Genomic DNA, 23,720 nt, shown 5'->3' with positions numbered 1-23,720 from the left:
GCAGGCCTGCGTGAGGTACAGCTACGATTTTGATCAGTATTATTTCCTCCCACTCTATTGTCGTTATTCTGCCTGTTGTTATTGAAACGATACTGGCTTTGGTTGGGGCCTTGGCGGAACGGGTTTCCCGAGGAATACGAATTTCCACGATAATCTTGCCCGTAATTATTGGAAGAGTAGTTATTTCCACCAACAGAGTTGTTCTGGTACGAACCCCTCTGATAGGGTCAATTGCGGTCTGAGTTGAATCTTTTGTTTTGTAGTTTGTTTTGTTTTTGATAAATGAAGTCCTGCTCAGCTTGGCACCACTCGTAAGCCGCCTCGATCGTTGTCGGATTCCGGGCTCGGATGACCGTTCTGAGCGGGTCCCGTAGCCCGACGAGGAAGGCGTTAAGGCAAATTCCATCATAAAGAGCTCTTTTTGTTGCTGCACTTACACCGTGGTCTGGGTCTGCGGGGAGTGACAAAAGTTCGCTACGGAGTCTTGTGATTTCGAAAAATAATCTACCCAGGGACAAACTAGCGGGAAGGTTCTGAATTTCGGCGATGGGTATTGGTTCTGTCTTTTTGCAAGCATACATACGCTTCAGATTTTTCCTGATACTGTCCCATTCTAGCTTGGTGTTCAATATATTCAGAGTCTCGTCCACTTTTCCTATAATTTTGTTTCTCAAGGTTCTTAGTAGTAATTGTCCGTACGGGGTCTGGTCCGTTCCCCTTATTAACATAATAATTTCCTCAACGCTTACAATAAATTTCTGGAGGGTACCATGAGTCCCTTCGAAAGTAGGCAATTGCTTGACGAAGGCTAATATATCGTTTGGGTTAAGAATGGTATTTAGGGTTGTGGTTGACGAAGTGTTTAGAATGGTGCTAGCATTTCCTATATTGTTAGTGGCACTATCAGTGGGGCTAGTGGTCCTAGAACCCGATGCGTTTCCCGAATCTATGATTATAATTTCTTCTTCCCTAATATTTGGTAGGCTAGTACTACTTCTGAGACCTAGTCTAGTTCTAGTTTTCTCTACTATTGTTTTCCTTGACATTAGGTGCGGAAAATACGTATTTGCGTAATTACAGATTTAGGAGATAAATATGTGAATTTTGGAAATATGTTTTGGTAGATATTATGTGCTTTATAAGAGGGGGTGTAAAATTATAAATTGTGTGAAAAAATCGTATTATCTATATTTCTCGTGTAGTTAACTTAATAAGAAAATGTTTGTGTAAATTTCTTATGTGTAATTTTAAAAATATATATATATATTTTTATTTTAAATTTAAAAAAAAAAATTTTTATATAGGTAATTTTACGTGTAAATATATATATGGGTATATGGCTTAGTCTATTCTAATAGTTACTAAAATTTGTGTCGTTGTATTACGCTGAGAATCTGTAAAACCGACATAATTAGTGTGTGTGTGTGTTCTTTTTAGTGTGGTGACCATGGGGCAAAGCAATTATTCAATCCGTTGGTGAGGTAATGATTGCTAAGATTTCTCTGTGTTCTTTTGCAAATTGTTATTTGATTTTACCCTTAAATTATAGTTGAAATGGCAACAATGTAAATAGTTTAGGTTTTTCTTTTTTTTTTTTCAACGATTTCATTGGCGAGTTTGTATTCTTTTCTGCAGCATTGTAGCTGCTTATTTATTTATTTTTTTGTTTTTTAATGTTTGGGGCTCATTTGTATCCGTTTTCATGGCAAGAACAAGAGAATAGGGGAGGAAGAAAGAGCGAGTCGTCGTTGGTTCCCGGTCTTACGCTCTCATTTATATAAATATACAAAAGAACAAAAGGCCTGGAACACAGACGACGCGAGTGGTGCCCCCCTCCCTTCCTCTATTTAGAGTGCTTAGCCATGAATAATATTTTTGTATGTTGTATGTTGCAAATGTGCGTATGTGGAGGTTCGAAGACAATTTAAAGTGTGTAACAATTGTCACTGTGATTCAGACATAGATGGTCGAAATTGATGTGGGTGCGAAAATCAAATTTTCAGTGTACCATTTATTTGGAGTATTTTAGGTTGTGCATATCTATAAAAATGCGCGATGCATTTTGTGCCGATCAGCAATTGATGGTCACAATTGACATAGATATATAATAAAATTTGTAGTGTATAAATTTTTTTATTTATATTTTTTTTTTTTAACATGTCGTTTTTATATATCTATAATAATGCGCGATGCATTTTGTGCCGATCAGCGATTGATGGTCTCAATTTATATAGATATATAATAAAATTTGAAGTGTATAAAATTTTTTTCTTTATATATTTTTTTTTTTAAACAAGTCGTTTTATATATCTATAATAATGCGCGATGCATTTTGTGCCGATATAATAAAAATTTGTATTTATATTTTTTTAAACATGTCGTTTTATATATCTATAGTAATGCGCGATGCATTTTGTGCCGATCAGCGATTGATGGTCACAATTCGTATAGATACATAATTTGATTTAGATAACCACATTTAGATAGATTGAGATAACCACATTTATTGTACAGTGCATACTGTGTTGGTGTTATAAATATTTTTTTTTTTGTTACTCGTCACTAACTTGTTGACTCAGATCGTTGATTGGATTTATTTATTTATTTATTTATTTTTTTTGTTTAAATATAAATATTTTCTTTATTATCCACATTTCTTTGTGGGCACACAAAATGCTTGCACTTTCATTCCACTGGTTTATTTTATTTTACTTTGCCCCTTGGCTTACCCGAATTATTACATAGTAACTACTATGATGATTTCGGTGAATTTCATCTTTGGTTCTTTTTAAAAACCGGCTGCGCCAATTATCGTCTGTGACCGGATCTGGCTGGTGTAGACTGTGCTGGTGGAGTTTAGGAGGCTTCGGGAAGATCCTGGTGGAGTTTTAAGAAGGCTTCTGAATAAAAGATTTATGCTTTCAAGTGTCGCTCTAAGACTGACTTTTGTTTTGGTTTCAAGTACAATCGAGAGCTTCGTTTGCGGGTGGGGTACATATGTTGAGTTTGCGAAATCTCCTAGGTCAGCGGTTTCGGCTGGATGACCGAGACCCAGTTGTTTACACGATCCGGCATCCAGAAACCGCTGCGTTGGCGATCCTATGTCCGGGTTAAACGGCATCGCCGTTAGTGGGACAATGCCCGAGGTGGTTCGGGTGGAGGTGATGTCATCGGGAAGACATTAGCGGTAACTCGTGCGCTCAGTCCCATATAACACCATCTCGCCTGAACTCGGAATTATTCGTGTTTCGTCAAATATTTTTCATTCCGTTCCATCCTGTGCCGTTCAATTTATCTTCTTCATACATTTATAGATGTTTTATGGCCCATCCGAAAATATTTGAACCAATTCGCAGTCATCTCCTTAAGCGATGTTGGCTTCTATTTTGCACGGTTCTTCGATAGTTGTCACTTGGTCACGGTCTCCATTTTCACACCGAAAATATTGTAAATGCACTTTTTATATTTTATTAAATTAGTTCTCTAATTTGTTTACCGTTTCGATGTCTTTTGTCGTACTTAGTACTGTCTGCTGCTCAGTCGGCGCTGTCAGTCAAGCGGGCAGCGCCGCAACTGCCTTATGGTTTAGCGGCGAGAGCGGCGCTCACAGAAAGAGAAAGAGAGAGAAGGAATATGTGCATACATGGATATAATGGTTGCAGTCGCCAACTGTTGGAATAAGCTGGTGCGACTTGTCACTCGCTGATGGCGTGTGAGGTCAAATTAAATTATGAAATGGGCATTATGAAGTTGGGATCTCGTTGGGAACGCGTCATCGAACAAAACGGAGCATATTTGACTTGAATCGCATTATTGTAACCAATTTTATGAACAATTGAAAATTTAATAAAAATACCGCAAGACTTTTTTGACAACCTAATATATATTTTTACAAGTGGAAAACAGCAAGGAATCCAAGAGAATACAAAGGCGAAAAACACACAACAATGCACTGAAATTAATAATACACAAAAAAAAACAACGTAGCCTTAGCCGGGAGAATTCCGCAGAACTCCAACCGTAACCTCTCGCGCTGCACCTAAGACATCCCTGGAACACTCTTTGAATACTCAGGCCCCTCCACCGGTCGGGAAACGCAAACGTAGAGCTTAGACCCCGACAACCGGCAGTCACAAGTTTCGCGTTGTTAATACAAAACAGTATTAAATTTTCATGGTGACCCCGACGTGATAGCAGTATAGTTCGCGAGTTGTTTTAATTTTTCGGTGAAAAACTATAAAGAATACCAAGAAAAACACAAAAGCAATTTATTCGTGTCGGTTCGGCCAAAAAATTAAATTCACCAATATTTCGTCGCTGGAAATTTTCTGCCGTTCCTTGAGTTGCCCAAGACGTTTCTGCAAATTTAATTGCTTAATTTACTGCTGCCGCCAAATGGAAGTAAAAAAGGAAGTTGCATTTATGAAGACGGCCATCCAGGTATAGAGTGCTCAAAATTGAAAGTTAATCTGTGTGTAATTGTGTTTTGGCCCATCTTTCAACTTTATGCATTCGTGTAAAAATCGGTAGATAGTGAGCATTCTAACCAATTAATCAAAATTTGCATGTACTAACAACCATAATTCAGCAATAAACATAATATTTCGAATTATATGTGCATCGCTTTGACCCATAAACAAGCAAATAAAATACTCGTCGTCAACCCAATTGCCCCAATTTTGGTCGTAGTGAGCACCAAACAGCTGGAAAAACGTGCAAATTGTGAAAAGTGTAGTTCTCAAAAATTAGAGGCAAAAACTTTCGCCGCAGTTTTGTCTAAAAATTTTCCCTCGCTTTTCAGAACTTTCCCGCGCTTTACCAATTCAATTAATTTTTGCGCGCCTTTAGGCATCAAGCTTATATATTCGTTGCACTTAGTTATCGGTCAGTGTATCATTCTCCGTTAGCATTTGCCTAGGAAGAGCCGCTAGCCGCGTACACATACACACGCACACCGACACCGCTGCCGCTATTTCGAGTTATCTTTGGTCGTTTTCGTTCTCGATCGCTGCAGCAGTGCAATTTTCGGTCTGCCTAAACGTTTGTTCGTTTTTCGGTCGACACGGTCACAGCCTTGTTTGACTCCTTGTTATTACTAATTACTAATGCTATTGGGAGCGAGTGTGAGGTGGCCCTCAAAAGGCGATACCAACACATGGTAGCGGAAGAGGATTCCAAGCCCAAAACTGTTCAGCAGACCCAATCAAACCCTATGAGGAATGGAAATAGGAGTTTTACGTTTGTCGCTGCCAGGAACGACTCTGTTCAATGCGTGTATTGCAACTCAGCTGAATATCAGATTGAAAACTGCGCTTCAAACCAAAAGTGGCGAGTTTGTATTAGCTCGAGCGTTGCTCGACTCTGGTTCACAAATAAATTTTGTGACCGATGAGATCGCTCAGAGGCTCAAAATTACAAGAGAGGACGTGTGCATGAGCTTGCGAGGCATTGGTGGAACTAATGACCAAGCCACAAAAAAAAACACACAGTTTTCGACCAATTTCTTTTTTTTTTTTTTTTATATGCATTTTATTTATTGAATTTTCTCTGAATTGAGACTAACAATAATTATATAAAATCTTAAAATAAAAAGCTATATCTGACAGTCAAGGGCTTTAATAACTATTGCTGAGCTGGAAGGTCATTTCGTTGCAATCGGGTCCGGTTGGAAACCCTGGCTAGGCCCCTGGCGAGCCGGTTTGGATGAGAAGTTAGCTTGGTGTGGTAGGACGCCTTTTGTTTTGAAATTTCATCTTTTACGGGTAGAATGCCAAGATCTCTGTGGATGTTGTCGTTCCGAACATACCAAGGTGCCCCAGTGATAGTTTTCAGGATTTTTGATTGTGCTCGCTGGATAATGCCGATGTTACTGCTGCTCGCGTTTCCCCACAATTGGGAGCCGTAAGTCCAGACTGGCGTAAGCGTTGAATTGTAGAGCAGAACCTTGAAGTCCAGGCAGAGGGGGGAGCGAGCGTTTATGAGCCAATGGAGGTTATTGGATTTTAGTTTTAGATGAATTTTCTTAGCTTCGATGTAAGTCTTCTGTCAAGGTGGAAAGCCAAGGTACGTTACATCGTCAGCTTTTGGAAGTGGCGTATTATTCAGAGTTAGCGGGGGACACGTTTGTCTGTTAAGAGTAAACGTTATGTGTTTACACTTTTGCGCATTTATTTTATACGCCAGTCTGATAACCACCTCTCCACTACCACGAGATGATCAGCTAGTTGTGCTGTTGCCTGAATTGGGCGTTTGGACCGACTTAAGATCGCGGTATCGTCTGCGAATGTAGAAGTAGTTAGTCGCTCGTTCGTGGGAATATCTGCGGTGTAAAGGAGAAATAGTTTTGGACCAAGGGCGCTACCTTGAGGAACTCCAGCCTCTATCGTCGGATGTTGTAGTGTTGCATCTCGCGGCGAAGGCTGTGTTTGTAAAGGTACGATTCATGTATCCTGTGATTGTTTTCCGGTAGTAACGTTCTGATTTTATGCATAAGGCCATCGAGCCAGACTCGGTCGAAAGCCTGCGGCAACGTCAAGGAATACCGCACTGCAGTATTCCCGAGACTCGAATGCAGTTCGTATTTCTGTTGTTAATCTGTTAACTTGCTCTATTGTACCATGGCTTTCTTGAAAGCCAAATTGATGCGCCGGAGTAATGTTGTGCTCTTTCAGATATGAGATTATGCGTGTTAAAAGGCATTTTTCGAGCAGTTTGACAGACACGAGAGTAAACTTATCGGTCTATATGAGGCTGGTATTGTGTGATCTTTTCCTGGCTTTGGGATCATTATGATTACCGACATTTTCCATTTTTTTGGGAAGTAGCCAAGTCGTGTAATCCCGTTAAATAGTTTACAAATTACCTCAACTGCACAATTTGGGAGTTCAATTAGCATCTTAGGAGTTATTAGATCACCGTTTGGGGCCTTTTTTGTTTTTTAATTGCTCGCTGATGACTTTTGCAACTTCGTTTGATTGGAACAGAATTTTCGCCGTCTCAGTTCCACCTCGAATTGACGGCGACGGTAGTGTGAATGAATTATTTGCAGGGTTTGGCTGAAAACATTTCGAAGGTGTAAAGCAAATGTACAGGCTCTGTCTTTGTCGCTTCTGGCCCAGCTGCCTGAAGAGTCTCTTACGGGAATTACTGTTTCGGCCGGCGCACTTAGATTTGGATGGACCCTCCACAGGGGATGCTTGGTACTGGTGGGTGAAAGTTTCTCAATGTACTGGCGTTGTGCTTTTTCTTCTTCGTGCCTTAGAGCCCTGGTAAGTCTGCGACCAGCTTCCTTAAGACTATGTTTTGAGGATGGCGATTTGCTGGTTTGCCAAGCACGCCTCAAACGTCTTTTCTCCAAAACAAGTTGTTCGATTTCAAGATTAGTTGGTGTGTGTGCCCATCCCTCCCTTGCGGTGTAGAGACTTTGGCTGCTGCGACGAGTACAGACTCCAGTGCATTGGCATAGCAGTCGATGTCCTCCTTAAAGTTGAGCTGTGGAGTAAGTTTGATGTGGGAACTTACATACTTTTTGAACTTCAGCCAGTTGGTTCGATGCGACGTCAGCCTGCAAGGGTGCTCGATTAATTCCGGGCTTTGAAGAAGAGTTATTAGCACTGGTGAGTGGTCCGATGATAGATCCAAAACCGATTTTGCAGATATTAGATTGCGAGAAATATTTTTTGTCACAGCAAAACCAATTAAATCACGTAGTTTTCTAGGATCTGTTGGCCAGTATGTAGGACTGCCTGGTGAAACGTAGTCCAGTTTGTTGCATGTTTTGATGAGTGCATTATATAGCTGCCTTCCTTTGGGGGGTAACAAGGCGGGATCCCAAGTGTGTGTGCTTGGCGTTGTAATCACCTGCTGCTCTGAATCGCTCTCCAAGTGAATTGTAGAAGTCCATGAATGGTCTTCTGAGACTGTAAAGCAGGGTGGGCAGTAGACAGCGGCAATGGCAAGGTTGCTGGTGCCCAACTGTAATTTTATCGATGTAGCTTGCAGATAATTTTTTGCAAACCGTTGGTGAAAGTGGTGTTTGATACGGTCTCTTATTAAGATGCCGGCTCCGCCATGTGCTTTACCATCTAGATGATCGGTGCCGTAGAACGTGTATCCTCGTATTTGAAAGTTATATTTGCTGGTGAGATGCGTTTCTGCCAGCAACATAACGTCGATGTGATTTTCGTTCAGAAATTGAGTTATTTCAGGTATATGCCGTGAAACACCGTTGGCGTTCCACAGAGTTATTCGGAGGTTAGGCATAATTTATTTGGACTGCTGAGCTGGAAGCATTTGTAACAAGATATTTTGGTTTTGCATTAGAGTTTGCATGGTGGTTTTCATGAAGGACATAAATTCCATCATATTTTGTTGCAAAGTTATCATCATAGTTTCCATGTTACTTTGTGGCTGTCCCATGGCCTGCTGTATGTTATTAGTTTTTGGCTCTATGTGAGCTGTGCCTGATCTTAGAGCACTGGCGTAGGAAATGCTGTTGGTGGTAATTGGAGGGCCAAATGATGAGCTGGCTGCTTTTGCGAAGAAAACTTCGGGCGTCGTTTGTGATTTCATGTAAATGTTCTGGCGTGCCGTTGTCGCTCTTTGCATCCGACTTTTCATCTCCTTGTAGACTGGACAGCCTCTGTAGTTTGCTGTGTGGTTTCCTTGGCAGTTTACACACTTTTTAGTGAGAGTGTCTCCCTTGTTGGCAGGGCAGGGTTCGGAGCCGTGGCAGTTTCCACAAGCTACACAAACTGACCTGAGGGTGCAGTAAGCCCTGGTGTGTCCGTATTCCTGGCAGTTTGTGCATTGCACTGGCCCGTTCCGTTTGTGCGGCTCTTCTACTGTGATCCTACGGTGCAGAAGGTACTGCAACTTGTAGATCGGGTGCACTGCGTTTTTTTTCAAAGTTCTGCTGTCTGGTTCGAGCTCGACCTTGAATAGTGGTTGCGGCTTCTTGTTTTGTTCATGATGTTTATAACATTTTTGGCGCAAAAACCGTTTTCTTTTAAAGCCTCTATAATTTCAGAGGGGGTCACATCGGGTTCTATTCCCTTGAGGACAACTTGTAAGTCCTTGCAACTTTTCAGCTGGTACGTGTAGTAGTTCTTTTTGGCATTGTTTAGATACTTTGACACTGCTCGGAAATCATCTTCGGTTTTGGTTTGAAGTTTGTTTCGCTTATATTCCCTTTCATAAGCGGAATAACATGAAAGTTATCCTTCCCGACAAGCTCAACTATTTTATTGACTAGTACGTTGGAGATCTTCTCCCGAATAAAGATAGGTGGGGGCTTAAGTTTCTTTGGGGCTAATTCTTCGTACTCTGTTTCAGGCTCCGGCAGAATGGAAAATCTATTTTCATTTAATGGCCCGAGATTTTCAGGGCCTTTGTTGGTACGGTTTATTTTGGGGATATTGCCGTCAGATTTTTTTGGGGGGAAAGCTTGCGCTTGGAAATATTAATATAGCGATCCATGCCTGTCTGCATGGCCGAACCCGCTTGCGGAATTGTAATTTTTTCTACCGTAGCTTTGTTTTTGCCGTTTGACCCGATTTTTGCACTTGGTTGTGTTGTTGCTTCACCCGCTGCAGAAGAAGAGAGTGGAGTCGTTATTGCATTGTTGGCGACAGAGACCGTTGTAGTTGACTTAGTAGTTGCTGTTGTTGTAGCACTAGGTGGCAGAAGCTCGGTTGGACTTTTGCATTGCTCACTCCATGGTGTTTGTGCGGTGAAGAGCAGGGCGGGAGAGCAAGAACTAGCTCTCTGGTTTTCGGCGATCAGTAAACTTGCACTTTCGGTTCTAGAGTATTACTCGTGAACGAGAAATAAGCATTGTTTCGGGCCAAAGAGAGACGACGTTTGACTTGCTCTCTTTTTCACGGGCTTCGTCTTGTTGTTTTTGGCGTTGAGTGCGCTGATCCACGTTCTTACTCATTTTTGATAGAGCGTAATATTAATTAATTAATTAACTAAAACTTTAGTTTACGATATGCGAATTAGCATCGCGAATCGCAAAACCTCGCGTTTATAAATTTTTTCGAACGTTTTCGACTTAGTGGCTTATTGTTTTTCCGGAGCGTTAAGAAAACACGTCTACACGCGACCGAAGTTGACTTTTTAAAAAACGAAAATACTTAGATTTAGTGTCAGGATTTCATTAAATAAAACTCGAAGAAAACTCTCGGAACGTTTTTGATTTATGCAGCAAAAACAACCTTAAAAGTGCACATTTTTCAGACTCGAAGTGACCTTCCTTGGACATAAGTGTACTGACAAAGGTATTCTACCAGACAACCATAATACCATAACGGACTTAAAAATAATAAAATTCTGAAAGTCACTACCAGAAACCAAAATAAACAGAAAAGTTCCTGCGCATGAACAGAACAAAAAAAAAATTCATTTGCCTAGGAAAACTCTAAATGAAGCTTCTCAGCCCAACGTATGCGAAGTCATTGTAAACGGTGAGGTACAAAAAGTAGTGAACTTGCGATCAACGAATTTACTTTGCTGACTAAAGCATGGGAAGAAAGTTATAGCAAGAATTTTACATTAGCGATATGTACACCAATGGAATTCTCGACTTAGGTTAGTTCTTTTAAAGGCTTCAAAGGCCGGTATACTAAATATCAGCAAACTTAAAGTGCCACCGAGCGAAAAGATCTTTGAAAAATAATTGGCAATAAAATATATTATTATTGTTATATTGTCTTGGTTTACTATTTGAGTTTTGTTGCCCATATAAGTTTGACTCATTAGTCTTGCGTTGTGATGATATAAAATTTTTCGCGAATTGGGCCCTCAAATTGTTGTTATCAAGTTCTTGCACTATTACCATTGCGTTCGGTAGATCGGGTGGATTTATTGAAAATATTACATCTAAAATATGGCCGTTAAGGCCAGCTATGAACACTCGTAGTGCTGTCTTTCTATGTTTTTCATTAATTTCAGATGTAATTGGCTTATTTCTCCCATGTGTCATAATGGTTTTGTTAATCAAGAGAGTTAATTTTTTATTTACCAAATTATAAATTTTCTGACTTAATATACTTATGTCCTGTTGTAAAATATGTATAGGTCGCTTGTCACTAAAACCAAATCTAGTCTTGCCATTATGGCGTCAAAATTCAATACAGTTCCATTATGAGTTAAAGCATAATTGGCAATGCCTGTAATTTTATTTCGAGGAATAGATAGTGCCGAAAAGTATTTTTCACTTCCCCTTTTGTATTGTCCCTTTGCTATTTCCGCCGATTCTCTCCAGCTAACATAACTATCTTCTTCTCCTTTAAATTCTCAAACTGACTTAATGATTTCATAAGAAGTATCGCACCTTACGTTTGGATCAATATCTTCCACCTTGAATTCCTCAACATTCTTTATGTTGTGATTTAATTGTGCCTTTAAACTTGCGATTTCATTCCACAAAGGACTCAATTTATTATTAACTATTTGTGCTATTAAATCGCTTACATTAACCGTTTGGCTGCCAGAAGCCAATGCAGGTAAGGGTGGAATCATGGCTAGAATTTTTTTAAAGTCGTTGATTAACTCTTCCACCTTGCTTGTTTTTATGTACATTTTTTGAAGTAACTTCTTATATATATAACTATTATTAAACAGCTCACTAATTGTTCTTCTTAGTTTCCTTAGATTTGGGATGTCTTCTTTTTGCCTAATGATCCTGTGTGGGGTCTTCGTATAGAGAGGGATGGCCCTCACCTCTTCCTTCAATTTATTTCTTGGCTCTTCCTTTTATTTGTTGAATTTGCATTTGATTTTCAATTAATTTTTTTATTTATCCGTTTGATCAATTAATTTTTTTATTTATCCGTTTGATTTTTTTTTTTTTTTGAGAGTAATATTTTCTTTGAGCAGTGTGTTTTTGTTACGGCTATTTATTAATTAATTAATTAACTTAAACTTTAGTTTACGATATGCGAATTAGCATCGCGAATCGCAAAACCTCGCGTTTTTAAATTTTTTCGAACGTTTCCGACTTAGTGGCTTATTGTTTTTCCGGAGCGTTAAGAAAACACGTCTACACGCAACCAAAGCTGTAAAAAAAAAAAAAAACCGATTTTTGGATCATGAAAATATTTCTGGTTATCATCCGGATCAAGCGGTGAAAACCAGCGGATGGAGGGTGCCTGAAAATATTCAGTTGGTAGATCCATTCTTCTTCAAGCCCCAAAAAATAGATTACTTATCGACGCTGATAAAGCAGGAGCCAGATAAAGCAGGGGCCTGAATTCCCATCTTACAAAAGACAGTTCTCGGCTGGACAGTGTCAGGGAGGTGTGCCTCTGAAAATAATGTAAACTCTGAAAAAATGGTACATCTCAGCTGCCAGGAGGAAGCGTTGGAATCAATTGACACAACCCTGCAGAAATTTTGGTCTGTGGAGGACTTGCCGCCCAAGACTAAAGTCCACACTCCTGAACAACAACTCTGTCAACAACACTTTGAGAAAAATACTCAAAGATTGCCGTCCGGTAGATTTCCGGTTCGTTTGCCGTTTAAATCTGACCCAAATACTCTTGGCCGTAATGACAAAGTCATTGCTGATTTCGATTTTAAATAAGTGCAAACAAATAATATCGAGAAATCCGCTCCGCCAGCAAATCGCCCGCGTCAATGCCGTCTACCGAGCGTAGACTCAGAAAACACTCCAAATTTAAAAATTGTATAAGCCTTTTCGAAACTTTCGTTGACAAGGATAAAACTTTACACGATATTGAAAAATTCAATCATTTAACTTCGTGTTTAGCTGGAAAGTTAGGGTCTTTCAAGTCACTGCGAAAAATTATCCCAGAGCCCTTGCTAGCCTGAAGCGGGTGTACGATAATGATTGTCTTAGTTTTTTTGACAACATATCGACACTTTTTAATTTGCAAAAAATTTCCCAACTCTCAGCTACAGCCTTGAGAGCCCTCATCGACACGTTCACAGCCTTGACTCCTTGCTATCTATTGGGGATGATAGACGCATTACTAATGATATTTAAAAATACATCTGGTAATGAGCAAGGTCGATGCAGGAACTAAAAGTTGTAGGCAGGCAGCTAGTTCTAGACAACTTTCCTTCTGAGCCCACGGTTCTTCGTCGAAGGACTCTATTTGTTCAACTCTGCCGGACACGCCGGGTGGGATGCCAAGCTGAAATCGCGACAGAAGTTGTGACAAAGCGCCGTGTGATGCCGTAAGGACCTCAGCTACCTGTGTCTCAATTCGGAGACTTTAGCTCTAAGTCCCGAACGTCTCGACGTAGCGATCTTGTTTCCTTTATGACTCCGCACGGCAAGCCGAAGTTCATATTCCCTTGCAGCTATTGCAAATATTAAATATTCTTGAAAACATTAAAATTATGATTTACTTGAAGCTGAGATGATTTGCAGCTTAATTATTTTATACTTCCTATGACAGCTACATGATATCGTTCACCGATTTTAATAAAATTAAAAGCGTAATTTTGAACAGTCAATTATTAATTAATCAAAAAGAAGTTCTAAAAAAAATTACAAAAAAAAAAAGTTAAATTAAAAAAAAAATTTTTAATATTTTTATTGTTTCCAAGGGAGCTATATGATAAAGTAGTCCGATTTTGATGAAATTTGAATTTGAATTGAATTTGAATTCTGAAATATTTAACTATTGCTTTATGTCGAAGAACTAATCAAAAAATTAAAAAACAGCAAAATTATAATTTTTTTCATTTATTTTTCAGATTGTTCCTATGGGAGCTATAACCTATAGTCATCCGAACCGGCTCGTTCCGACTTATATACTACCTGCAATAGAAAGACAGCTTTTGGGAAAGTTTTATGCAGTTAGCTTTAAAACTAAGGGACTAGTTTGCGTAGAAACGGACGGACAGACGGACGGACAGACGGACATGGCTAGATCAACTCTTCTAGTGATGCTGATCAAGCATATATATACTTTATAGGGTCGGAGATGTCTTCTTCACTGCGTTTTAAACTTCTGACTGAAATTATAATACCCTCTACAAGGGTATAAAAATAGAATCATGTATTTTGTGAGTATAAATAGTTTAAAAAAATACTAATATGTGGTGTTATTGATATTAAAAATTTATTTTAGATGGTGAAATATTTATGCATTTGAAGAATTAGATTATTAATTTAACTTCTATTAGTTTATCTTGTTTTGTAAATAGTATTATTTATTTTATTGAATGAAAAGTTGTTTCTTTAAATTCAATAAGAGTTGTAATAACTTTTTATTTGACTGATTAAGATTATTATTTATGTGGGATTTTGGTTTATTATTATTCTTTTTTTGCGTAATTAATCTTTATTTGTAGTCTTCTCGTCATTCGTCTTTACTTTTAGATGTCCCATCTTTCGTAGTTCTCGTAATTGTTGTTGTCTAGGGTAACCGTGTGACATGCTTGCTCCTGAAAGCAGACACACCCCACATTTGGCCATTTGGCCATTTGGCCATGCTATGCTTTCACCTCAAAAGCATCGTCGTCTTCATCAGCTGTTGACTAACCCTCAAATACTCAGCACAAGTCGAAGCATTAATTGGACCATTACAATTGCCGATCTTCTGCACATCGTGGCAGTTATTGCCTTTGAATTTGACAATTTTATACGGGCCCTAAAATTTTGGTTTTCATATTAAAGCCGCTACCAAATTGAGTCCTTTTAATAGCGACAATGTCACCAGCATTGTACTTATAAGCTTGCTTGCGACGCAAGTTATAGGATTTTTTGTTTTCATCTTGTACTTTCGAGATTTGAGTTTTAGCTTTAACGCTCAAATCACTTCGCTCGTCGTTAAACGCTGAAATCGCCTCCTTGTGTATCTAGTCTTGAAGCTTGATGTCTGCTTTTGTACACATTTTAAAACCTACTACTACTACTACTGGCGATGAATTTAGAAAACGTAGAGTATATCGCCTGCTGCACTGTTATGACGTGCTGGAAAACTTTGTAGGGTCGTCGATGCCTCAGAGGATTGAAATTATAGTGGCGTTCTATCTCTCGACTTGCCCGTTTATGCGTGGAAGTCCTGTGGTGACTTGATGGGTTTAATGTTTTCCTCGTCTTAATATTTTAAGAAGTCCTACGAAGTAAATACGTATCCTCTATCCGAGATGATGAGTGCAGGGTTTCCAAATACTGCACTCTGGTTACGCAGTTTTTGGATTACATCGTTCGATAAAGTCGACTAAGCCGGGTACAACCAGCAGAACTTGGTAAAGGAATGAATTACTGGTAGGATATGCTTGAAATCCTTGTTGGTTGAGTCTAACGGACCTAAAATGTCGATATGAAAAGGTGTTTGAGGAACGTTTCCTTTGTCCAAAGGGGTTCAATAGTCCTTCCTGTTTAACTTTTTTGCGTTTGCTCAGAATACACGGAATGCAGCATTCTGATACCCTCCGAATTTTTTCTTCAAGACTTCTGTGCTGATCAGATCCTTAACTTTCTCCGACGCAAACTTGTGAAGAGTGCCACCCTTTCTTTTCCGTCGTTGAGAATATCAATCTGAGATGTTTATCCTGCTACTGCGCTTTTAGAATACCTAACGATAAGCTTCAGATCGATTCTCTTGTAAAATCAGGACCCAGCAAGCGACTCTAGTGTAAAAATTTTGTTTTCCAAAGTTTTTGTGAAAGCGTTGCAGCAGATTATTATTTTAAAGTGGATACCTAGAAAGTAAACTTCAATTTTAAAGAGAGCTTCGATGACTGCAAGAATCTTAAGTTCGTTACTAATATATTTTCGTTGAGCTTCAGTGGTTTTCTTGCTCATAAAATGTAATGAATGCATCTGACCGTCGTCTAAGGATTTCTGCAAAAGGATTGCCCCAAATCCATCAATGGAAGCATCGGTGTGTACTTTAGTCTCAAATTTCTAATTGTAGATGCTCAGAACTGGATTTGCGGTCAATATCTTCTGGAGATTGTTTACGGACATTTCTTCTTTCGGACCCATACAAATTTGTTATTGTTTTAATCAGGTCCGTAACGCTGAGATTTAAATTTGGGCACAGCCTCAATCTTCTCTGGTGTTTAAAATATCTTTTAGTTTTCAATGATATGGCCAAGGAATTGTACTCGCGTTTTTTAGAAAATGACATTTTTTTAAGATTCAGCTCAAGACCATACTCGGCACAGGTGTCAATGACCTCATTCAGATTGAGTACTGCGTTTTCTGTTTTCAAAGCCGGTATGATTACGTCATCGATGTATGGCAAAGCAATGCCTTTGCGAGGTATTTGCCGAAAATGGAGTTAACGCAACGCTGGAAAACGCCAGGCGAATTCGAAAGACCCAAGGCATCTTCAGGAACTGATATTTCGGTTTGACTCTGAGACAGGTACATGGAAAAATCCATTCTTCAAGCTGATCATGTGGAAAATCTTTGCATAGTTAGGGGAAAATGGTCTTTAACGATTACCTTATTGATTCTTCGAAAATCAACACCGAGTCGTGGAGAGCCGTCCCGTTTTTTTACCATTTCTACGGGGCTTGTGAGCTCGGAGTCAGACTCTTCAATGATTCCATTTTGTAGCCAATCTTCTACTTGCTCTTCTGCTAGGCGCGCCCCAGCAAACGGCAATCGTCTTGGTCTGGAAAAAATTGGCGTATCGCCCTTAAGAATTATGCGCATCTCGATTTTAGTTGTTTTTTTGTGAACCGGCTTGTGGTAACTATTTTACGAATTTCGGCTCTCGCTTTCTCGTTATATTAAGTTCACTATTGTTTTCAGTCATATCATTTTGCATTTTACGCACTTGCAAACCGTCACGTTTGAAAATATTCTCAGCATGTAAGCAAAGTTTTTCACCAACAATCAATTTGAAATCCATAGAACCGATGGGAACCACATAGAAATCTAAATGGAACGTTTCATTGTCAATTTAAATGGTCTCTTTGAAATGTCCAATGTGTAGTGTACAGCGCGCCGCGCGTTGGCGCGCCGTTATTATTTAGACAGCACTAGATGTTCGGAAAATACTCCATCTAGTGTATAGAAGAGTCTGAGTCGTGTACTTCTAGCATTGCTCGGTACTAAACTCGACGCTTATTGCGTAGATGTTTGAATCCCAACTTGTATGGTCAGCGCCTACGTATGCTCTAATTGCTGTTAAAACGGATCTATTTACTCGATCACTCGCGTTGGCTTGTGGCGAATAGATAGCTGTACAAACGTGTTTTACACCAAATCGATTTAGAAATGCTCTTAAATATCCTGATTTAAACTGAGAGCCATTATCTGTCAGTATGGTTTCTGGTGCTCCGAAAGTATAAAAAACATGCTTTTCCAAGTATTCACAAATTCTCTCGGAAGTAAATTTCCGTAACGGCTGCAAGAAATGAAACTTTGTATTGTGATCAAGGACTATTAGTAGACCTATATTGCCTTTCTTGGACCTCGGATATGGACCAAGAAGATCTATATAAAGCTTCTGAAAAGGTCGATCAGAATTTACTGGTCTGCCCATGAATGGTGCAGCATCGGGTGCGTTATGTGCTCGGGCTAAAACTTCGCCTACAAGGTTCATGGGAACCAAGAGTTTCTATGACTCCTCATCTTGCAACATATTTCCCTTGGCTGGTTCGGTCCTTTTATACACAAAATCGTCCACGACCCTGAGATCACGAAGGCGTGATTGGTTACCTTGAATTTGTTTACTTATTTCATTATACTCTTCTGACTGAAACTCCTTTGAAGCCAGATCAATCACAGGTCCTCCATTCGCGACGCGACAATGAGTCCGCAGCCACATTTTGAGATCCACTGCGATGCTTGATCGTGAACGAGAAACCCTGCAGACGAATCGACCATCTCGCTAAACGTCCTGTCAGGTCTTTCTGTCTCATCAGCCATTGCATGATCACTAATCACACAAAATCTTGGCCTTCGATATACGCTCTGAACTTGCTAATCCCCTTTATAACTGCTAAGCACTCTAATTCACTGACTGAGTAATTTCGCTGCGGCTTCGTTAGCTTTTCCGACATATATGCGATAGGCAATTCGACTCCATCTTCATTTTCTTGAGCTAAAACGCAACCTAGACCGTATAAGCTCGCATCACAATGCAATATAAATGGCTTCTTGAGATCCCGTGTTCTTAAAACTGGAGATGAAATTAATTTGGCTTTTAGCTGAGTAAACGCCTCATCTGCTTCTTTAGACCAAATAAGAACTTTGTTTTTCTTCAACAGGTCTGTCAAAGGAACGGCAATCGTGGCATAGTTATCCACGAATCGCCTGTACCAGCCCGCTTTGCCTGGGTCAACTTTCAGTTCTCTATGTCCTTTAACAAAACCTAGATATTTAATTTCCGTCATACAGAACTTCGACTTGGCTATGTTGATTGTAGGATTTGCGCTGCGAGGGTACGAAGCGACTTCTTCTAAAAGTTCCATATGCGACTCGAAATCATCTGACAAAATCAAAAGGTCGTCTAAGTATACGAACACTCTAGACGCAACTTAGCAGGTATAACTACATCCATTAGTCTACACAAGGTTTGAGCTGCATTACAAAGACCAAAAGGCATCACCTTGTTCTGGTACAGAGGCTTGTTTGGTATAGTAAAAGCTGTATATTGTCTGGACTTCTCCTCAAGCGGTATTTGCCAGAAAGCGTGTTTCATATCAAGACCAGTGATGAAGCGTGCAGGAGGTAGTCGACTTAATATCCCGTCTATATGAGGTAGTGAATAAGCGTCTTTTACAGTTAACTTATTCACCTCTCTCGAATCTAGACATAAGCGAACTTTTGTTCCTTTCTTGACGAGAACACAGTTGCTGCTCCATGGACTTTTAGATTCTTCACTCACGCCTAACGCTAACATATTTTCTAATTCAGAAAACATCAGATTCTCTTTGGCTGGCGAGATTGGCCAGTGGCGTTGCTTAACTGGTTTCGCGTCAGCTACATCGATAAAATGCTCCATTCTACCAAGACCATCCTTTTCGTAAGAAGGTAACTTAGTTATAACTGCATCTAGTTTTTCTTTTTGTAAGATTTGCGCTGCGAAGGTACGAAGCGACTTCTTCTAAAAGTTCCATATGCGATTCGAAATCATCTGACAAATCAAAAGGTCGTCTAAGTAAACGAACACTCTAGTACGCAACTTAGCAGGTATAACTACATCCCTTAGTCTACACAAGGTCTGAGCTGTATTACAAAGACAAAAAGGCATCACCTTGTACTGGTTCAGAGGCCTGTTCGGTATAGTAAAAGCGAAGGACGCGCGTTGTTCAGCTGGTGCCTTGAAAGGCGTATGCGTTGAGAGCGCAGCGGCAGCTTACCGAGTCGCCAACAAGAAGCGGAGCCTGTCGAAATACCTGGAGGCAGAACAAGAACCACGAGGACCCCAGGACGAAGCGTTCCGGCGTACGCCAGAACGTAGAATCTGACCCGACGTCCGGTGCGACCGGCCGGGACACATCAAGGGACAGGAGGCTGCGGCTGCGAAATGCGTAGTGCCTGTTCACCCTAGTCTGGGAACGGTGACGCATCCCTAATCCCTGTAACCCCGCCGAGCCAAGGCAGCAGAAGACATCGTAAGCGAAACCGGCGAGGGAGACACCACTTCGCAGCCAGCACGATCCAGCGAGACGTTCAACGTGGAAAGGAGACGACGACAGAACATAGTTCTACATTATCAATACACCACCCCGGCCGAGGGTCAAGTCGGCGAATAAAAGATCACTGTATACTCCCAATCTTTCTGTGCGTTTTCATAAAAGGGCGGTCACGTATATATAAATTTGGTGGGACGAAGACATATATCTTCTGAGCTAGCCGCACGACATTCGTAGCGAGCAGATAACAAAAAAAATCAGTTCGTTACATCTGGCGCCCAACGTGATTGTCCTGACAGTGAATACAGTATTAAATAGAAATGGGGTAAAATTGGATCTATCTTCTCAAGAAAGAGGATTTCCCAAAGGTGGCAGCCAAGCTTGGCATTATCCTGGAGGGCCTGAATGGCGGAAATTTGGGCTGAGCTGGAGGAAATATACGACAAACCAGGCTCAAGCGGCAAGTTGCAAGTCCCAGACGCCAAACAGCTCATAGCTAGCCTGGGCGTGGATAGCATGAAGGAGGCAGGAAGATCCAGTGGCCCAAGTCAGGAAAGAAGACCAGAACAGAAAGGCCACCAGATTATGCAAAAGTCACAAAGCAAGTCAGGGAATGGTCGTTCAAGTTTGACGGCACGGAGAAACCACTGGAATTTCTGGAACAAGTGGAATGGTCAGCCAACACATACGGTTTGAACCTGAACCTCATTCCCCGAGCCATGCCAGAATTGCTGCAAGGCAAGGCCCTAAAGTGGTTTATATCAAACAATAAAGACTGGATTACATGGGGAGAGTTCAGCGACAGTTTCCAAACGTATTTCCTGCCTTCTCAAAGCTCGCAGATCAGGTCAAACAAAGGAAACAGGGCTTCAGAGAGTCGTTCAAGGACTATATGGTCGACATGCAGACCATGATGAGACCACTCGGCTACTCCCCAAAGGAAACAAAGCAAAACTGATAAAGCAAAACTGCACGCCTGATCTGAGGATTTCCCTGAGGAAGTATAAGATAAACGATCTAGAGAATCTAATGGTGCTGGCTGACGAGTATGAAGAACTCGAGAAATAACGAGAATCATTTATTCAAGAAAACAAATTCTCGCGAAGCAAAGCAACAGCACCACAGTAAGTCACGTGTAGAAGGTGCGAAGAAGAAGGCGGACACCAAGCACCCATCAACGGACCAAGCCAATGGACTCCAGACACCTACAACCACCAGAGCACGTTTGGAGGCCACCGAATACCATTCAGAGACCACCCAGCGCAGCACCAAGAGCCCACAGGTCACAGACACACATCGTGAACCCAAACGAAGCATGTAGACGGTGTGGCGGTCACGGACATTGGGCAAGAGGATGCCAAAACCAGCGGCTGCCTTTCTGCTGGACTTGCGGCAAGGTGGGTGTTAGGAGTGTAGAGTGCTGCCAGAGATCGGGAAATGGCCCGCGATTACTACCTCATGGAGGGATGCGCATTATACAGGCATATCCCGCACAGAGCAGGCAGCGAAGACGTGGCAGCATGGAAGCTCTGTGTCCCACGGGGGATGAGGGAAACAGTCCTGAAGGAGAATCACGACTCACCAGCCGCTGGACAGGTGGGAAGTCGGAAAACGATTGCAAGGCTGGCGGCTCGATATTACTGGCCAGAAACGCATAGGGACGCCCGACGTACGGAAATGCGAGACATACCTCAAATACAAGCCTAACCAGATGCAGGCAGCTGGGAAAATGCTGACCCAGATACCCGAAGAACCATGGGAAAACTTTGTCGGACCATTGCCCAGATCGAAGCATGGCAACCAAATGCTGCTAGTGCTGGTAGATTGGTTTTCAAAGGGGACAAAGTTGGTGCCACTGCGAGCAGCAACGGCAGAAACACTTCAAAAGGTGTTCCGAGAAAGAGTCATCGCTAGGTTCGGAGCCCGAAAGGTGGTAATAACGGACGATAAGGCCAATAAGATGAACGAGGACTTCGAAATTGTACACAGGAACTTGGAGAAAGCTGCTCAGGACCAAGCCAGGCATTACAATTTACGAAGGAGGCAATGGAATCCAACAATAGGGGACACGGTCTGGGTGAAGGAGCACCATTTGTCAAAGGCAGCCGAGGGTTTTGCGGCAAAGCTAGCGCCGATATATGACGGGCCGTTTACGGTGATAGACTTCGTATCATCACTCATTTGTAGAATCCGCCACAAGGAATCAAGAAAGGAACGAACCGTCCACGTCAGTGAGCTTAAACAACAAACACAAGAACTCGGTACAGACAAGCAAGGACAACACGGGCAGGCAGCAACAAGCGGTGCGGACTATAGCGTCGGGCATATGAAAGAGTCTATATAGAACGCAGGATAACACGAGCATGCAACGACAAAAGGTGCGGACTATAGCGTCGGGCATATGCCAGAGTCTATAAAGAACGCAGGATAACCCGAGCGTGCAACGACGAAAGATGCGGACAATAGCGTCGGGAAGGTACCAGAGTCTTTATAGTACGCAGGACACAAGGATGCACAGTGACCCAGACAACTAGGCAAACACATTCTGCGTCGGGCATGAAGCCAGAGTCATCCGTTAATTCGCACAGGACAAGAAACCGAAAAGACCGCAGGCCAACAACAATCCGTAGCGTCGGCAGACTCTGTACGAATCGCGGAAGACCACGACCAGCTCTTTGTTTTCCGAGGAAAGTGGGGAGACGGTGCAGCTCGAGAGCTTTACCGGGGAAAACACGAAGATGACGCGCACACACATAAACGGCCATAATTGAAAAAAAAAAACACCCACATACAATGCACTACAGCTGATCCGGCAATCTGAAATGAGAGATATACATTAAAACCGGGTTCGCAGGAAAACAAACCACTTGCCAACTAAATGCAGAACGACGCAAGAAAGTGGTGACCCCAGCAGGGTTATTGACCCCGGCCCCAAGGGCAGGAAAGGTCAACTCGGCAGTCCTGGGCCAAGCTTTGAAGGAAAGAGACAATAAGTAAACAAGAAATAGATAGGTAATTGCGCTTACCATATCATTGTGCGAAGTCACTATAAACAAGGGATGGGGGCACTTCAACTTATAGCGGCCGATGGGCACTCGAAGATTCGGTGGGCACAGAATACTGGAAATATCGGCACAAAGAGTCACACTGTGGAACATCGATAAGTGATGAACCTAGCAGGGTCATTGACCCTGCTCCAAGGGCAGGAAAGGTCAACGCTGCAATCCTGGGCCAAGCTTTGAAGGAAAGAGACAATAAGTAAACAAGAATTAGATAGGAAATTGCGCTTACCATATCATTGTGCGAAATCACTATAAACAAGGGTTGGGGGCGCATCGATTCATAGCGGCCGACTAGCACTAGACGATAGTGTCGATCGGTAGGCACAAAATACTGGAAATATCGGCACAAGGAGTCACGCTGTCGAACATCGATAACACCGGGTGGGAACGCCACGTTGGGTCACGGAACCGATAGCAGCTGACGATCGATCGGTTTGGCGGAGAGTGACCATACGACGGAGAGTCACACGGGAGAATATCGATAACACCGATAACAACTGGAGACCGATAGGCACGACGTAGACGGTGACGCATCCCTAATCTCTATAAATCTCTATAATCTCTCTATCCCGAGGGTCAAGTCGGCGAATAAAAGATCACTATACTCCCAATATTTCTGTGCGTTTTGACTGATCAACAGGGCGGTCACGTTATATAAATTTGGTGGGACGAACACTCACATCTTCTGAGCTAGCCGCACGATATTCGTAGCGAGCAGATAACAAAGAAAATCAGTTTCAGCTGGTTTCAGCTTTCTGCTCTTTTCTACGCTAAATCAGTTCGTTACACTTAATCAGTGTAAAAATATTAACAAATATTCTACACTGAAAGATTAGACTCCTAAAAATAATTTACTATATCAACTAAAAGAATAAAGATAAAGAGTAGTAGCTGCTCTAAAAAATGACAAAAAAGATAGTATAATTATAGAAATTCATGATCAAGATAAAATTCTATTTAATAAAGAAATTTCTTCTAATATATTTATTGTAGGTGGAGCAGCTCTATTCTCAGAACTAAGCAAAAATCATAATAATGTTATAGCAGTTATAAAATTTAATAATCCCTTATTAATTT

At 41.3% G+C, this 23,720-nt stretch overlaps 1 long non-coding RNA gene across 1 annotated transcript; it reads right to left on the bottom strand.

The window, feature by feature from the left end:
* Positions 1–22,388: 22,388 nt before the first annotated feature.
* Positions 22,389–23,327, bottom strand: LOC128265215 (uncharacterized). The gene is made up of 3 exons (XR_008268834.1): positions 22,873–23,327; positions 22,608–22,817; positions 22,389–22,552 (listed from the first exon to the last, which is right to left on the bottom strand). It is a non-coding gene; the product is annotated as an uncharacterized LOC128265215 (long non-coding RNA).
* Between the last annotated feature and the right edge of the window lie 393 nt (positions 23,328–23,720).

This window comes from Drosophila gunungcola, unplaced genomic scaffold, assembly GCF_025200985.1.
Source record: "Drosophila gunungcola strain Sukarami unplaced genomic scaffold, Dgunungcola_SK_2 000102F, whole genome shotgun sequence".
NCBI lineage: Eukaryota > Metazoa > Arthropoda > Insecta > Diptera > Drosophilidae > Drosophila > Drosophila gunungcola.
This window is presented reverse-complemented; position numbering and strand designations above follow the sequence as displayed.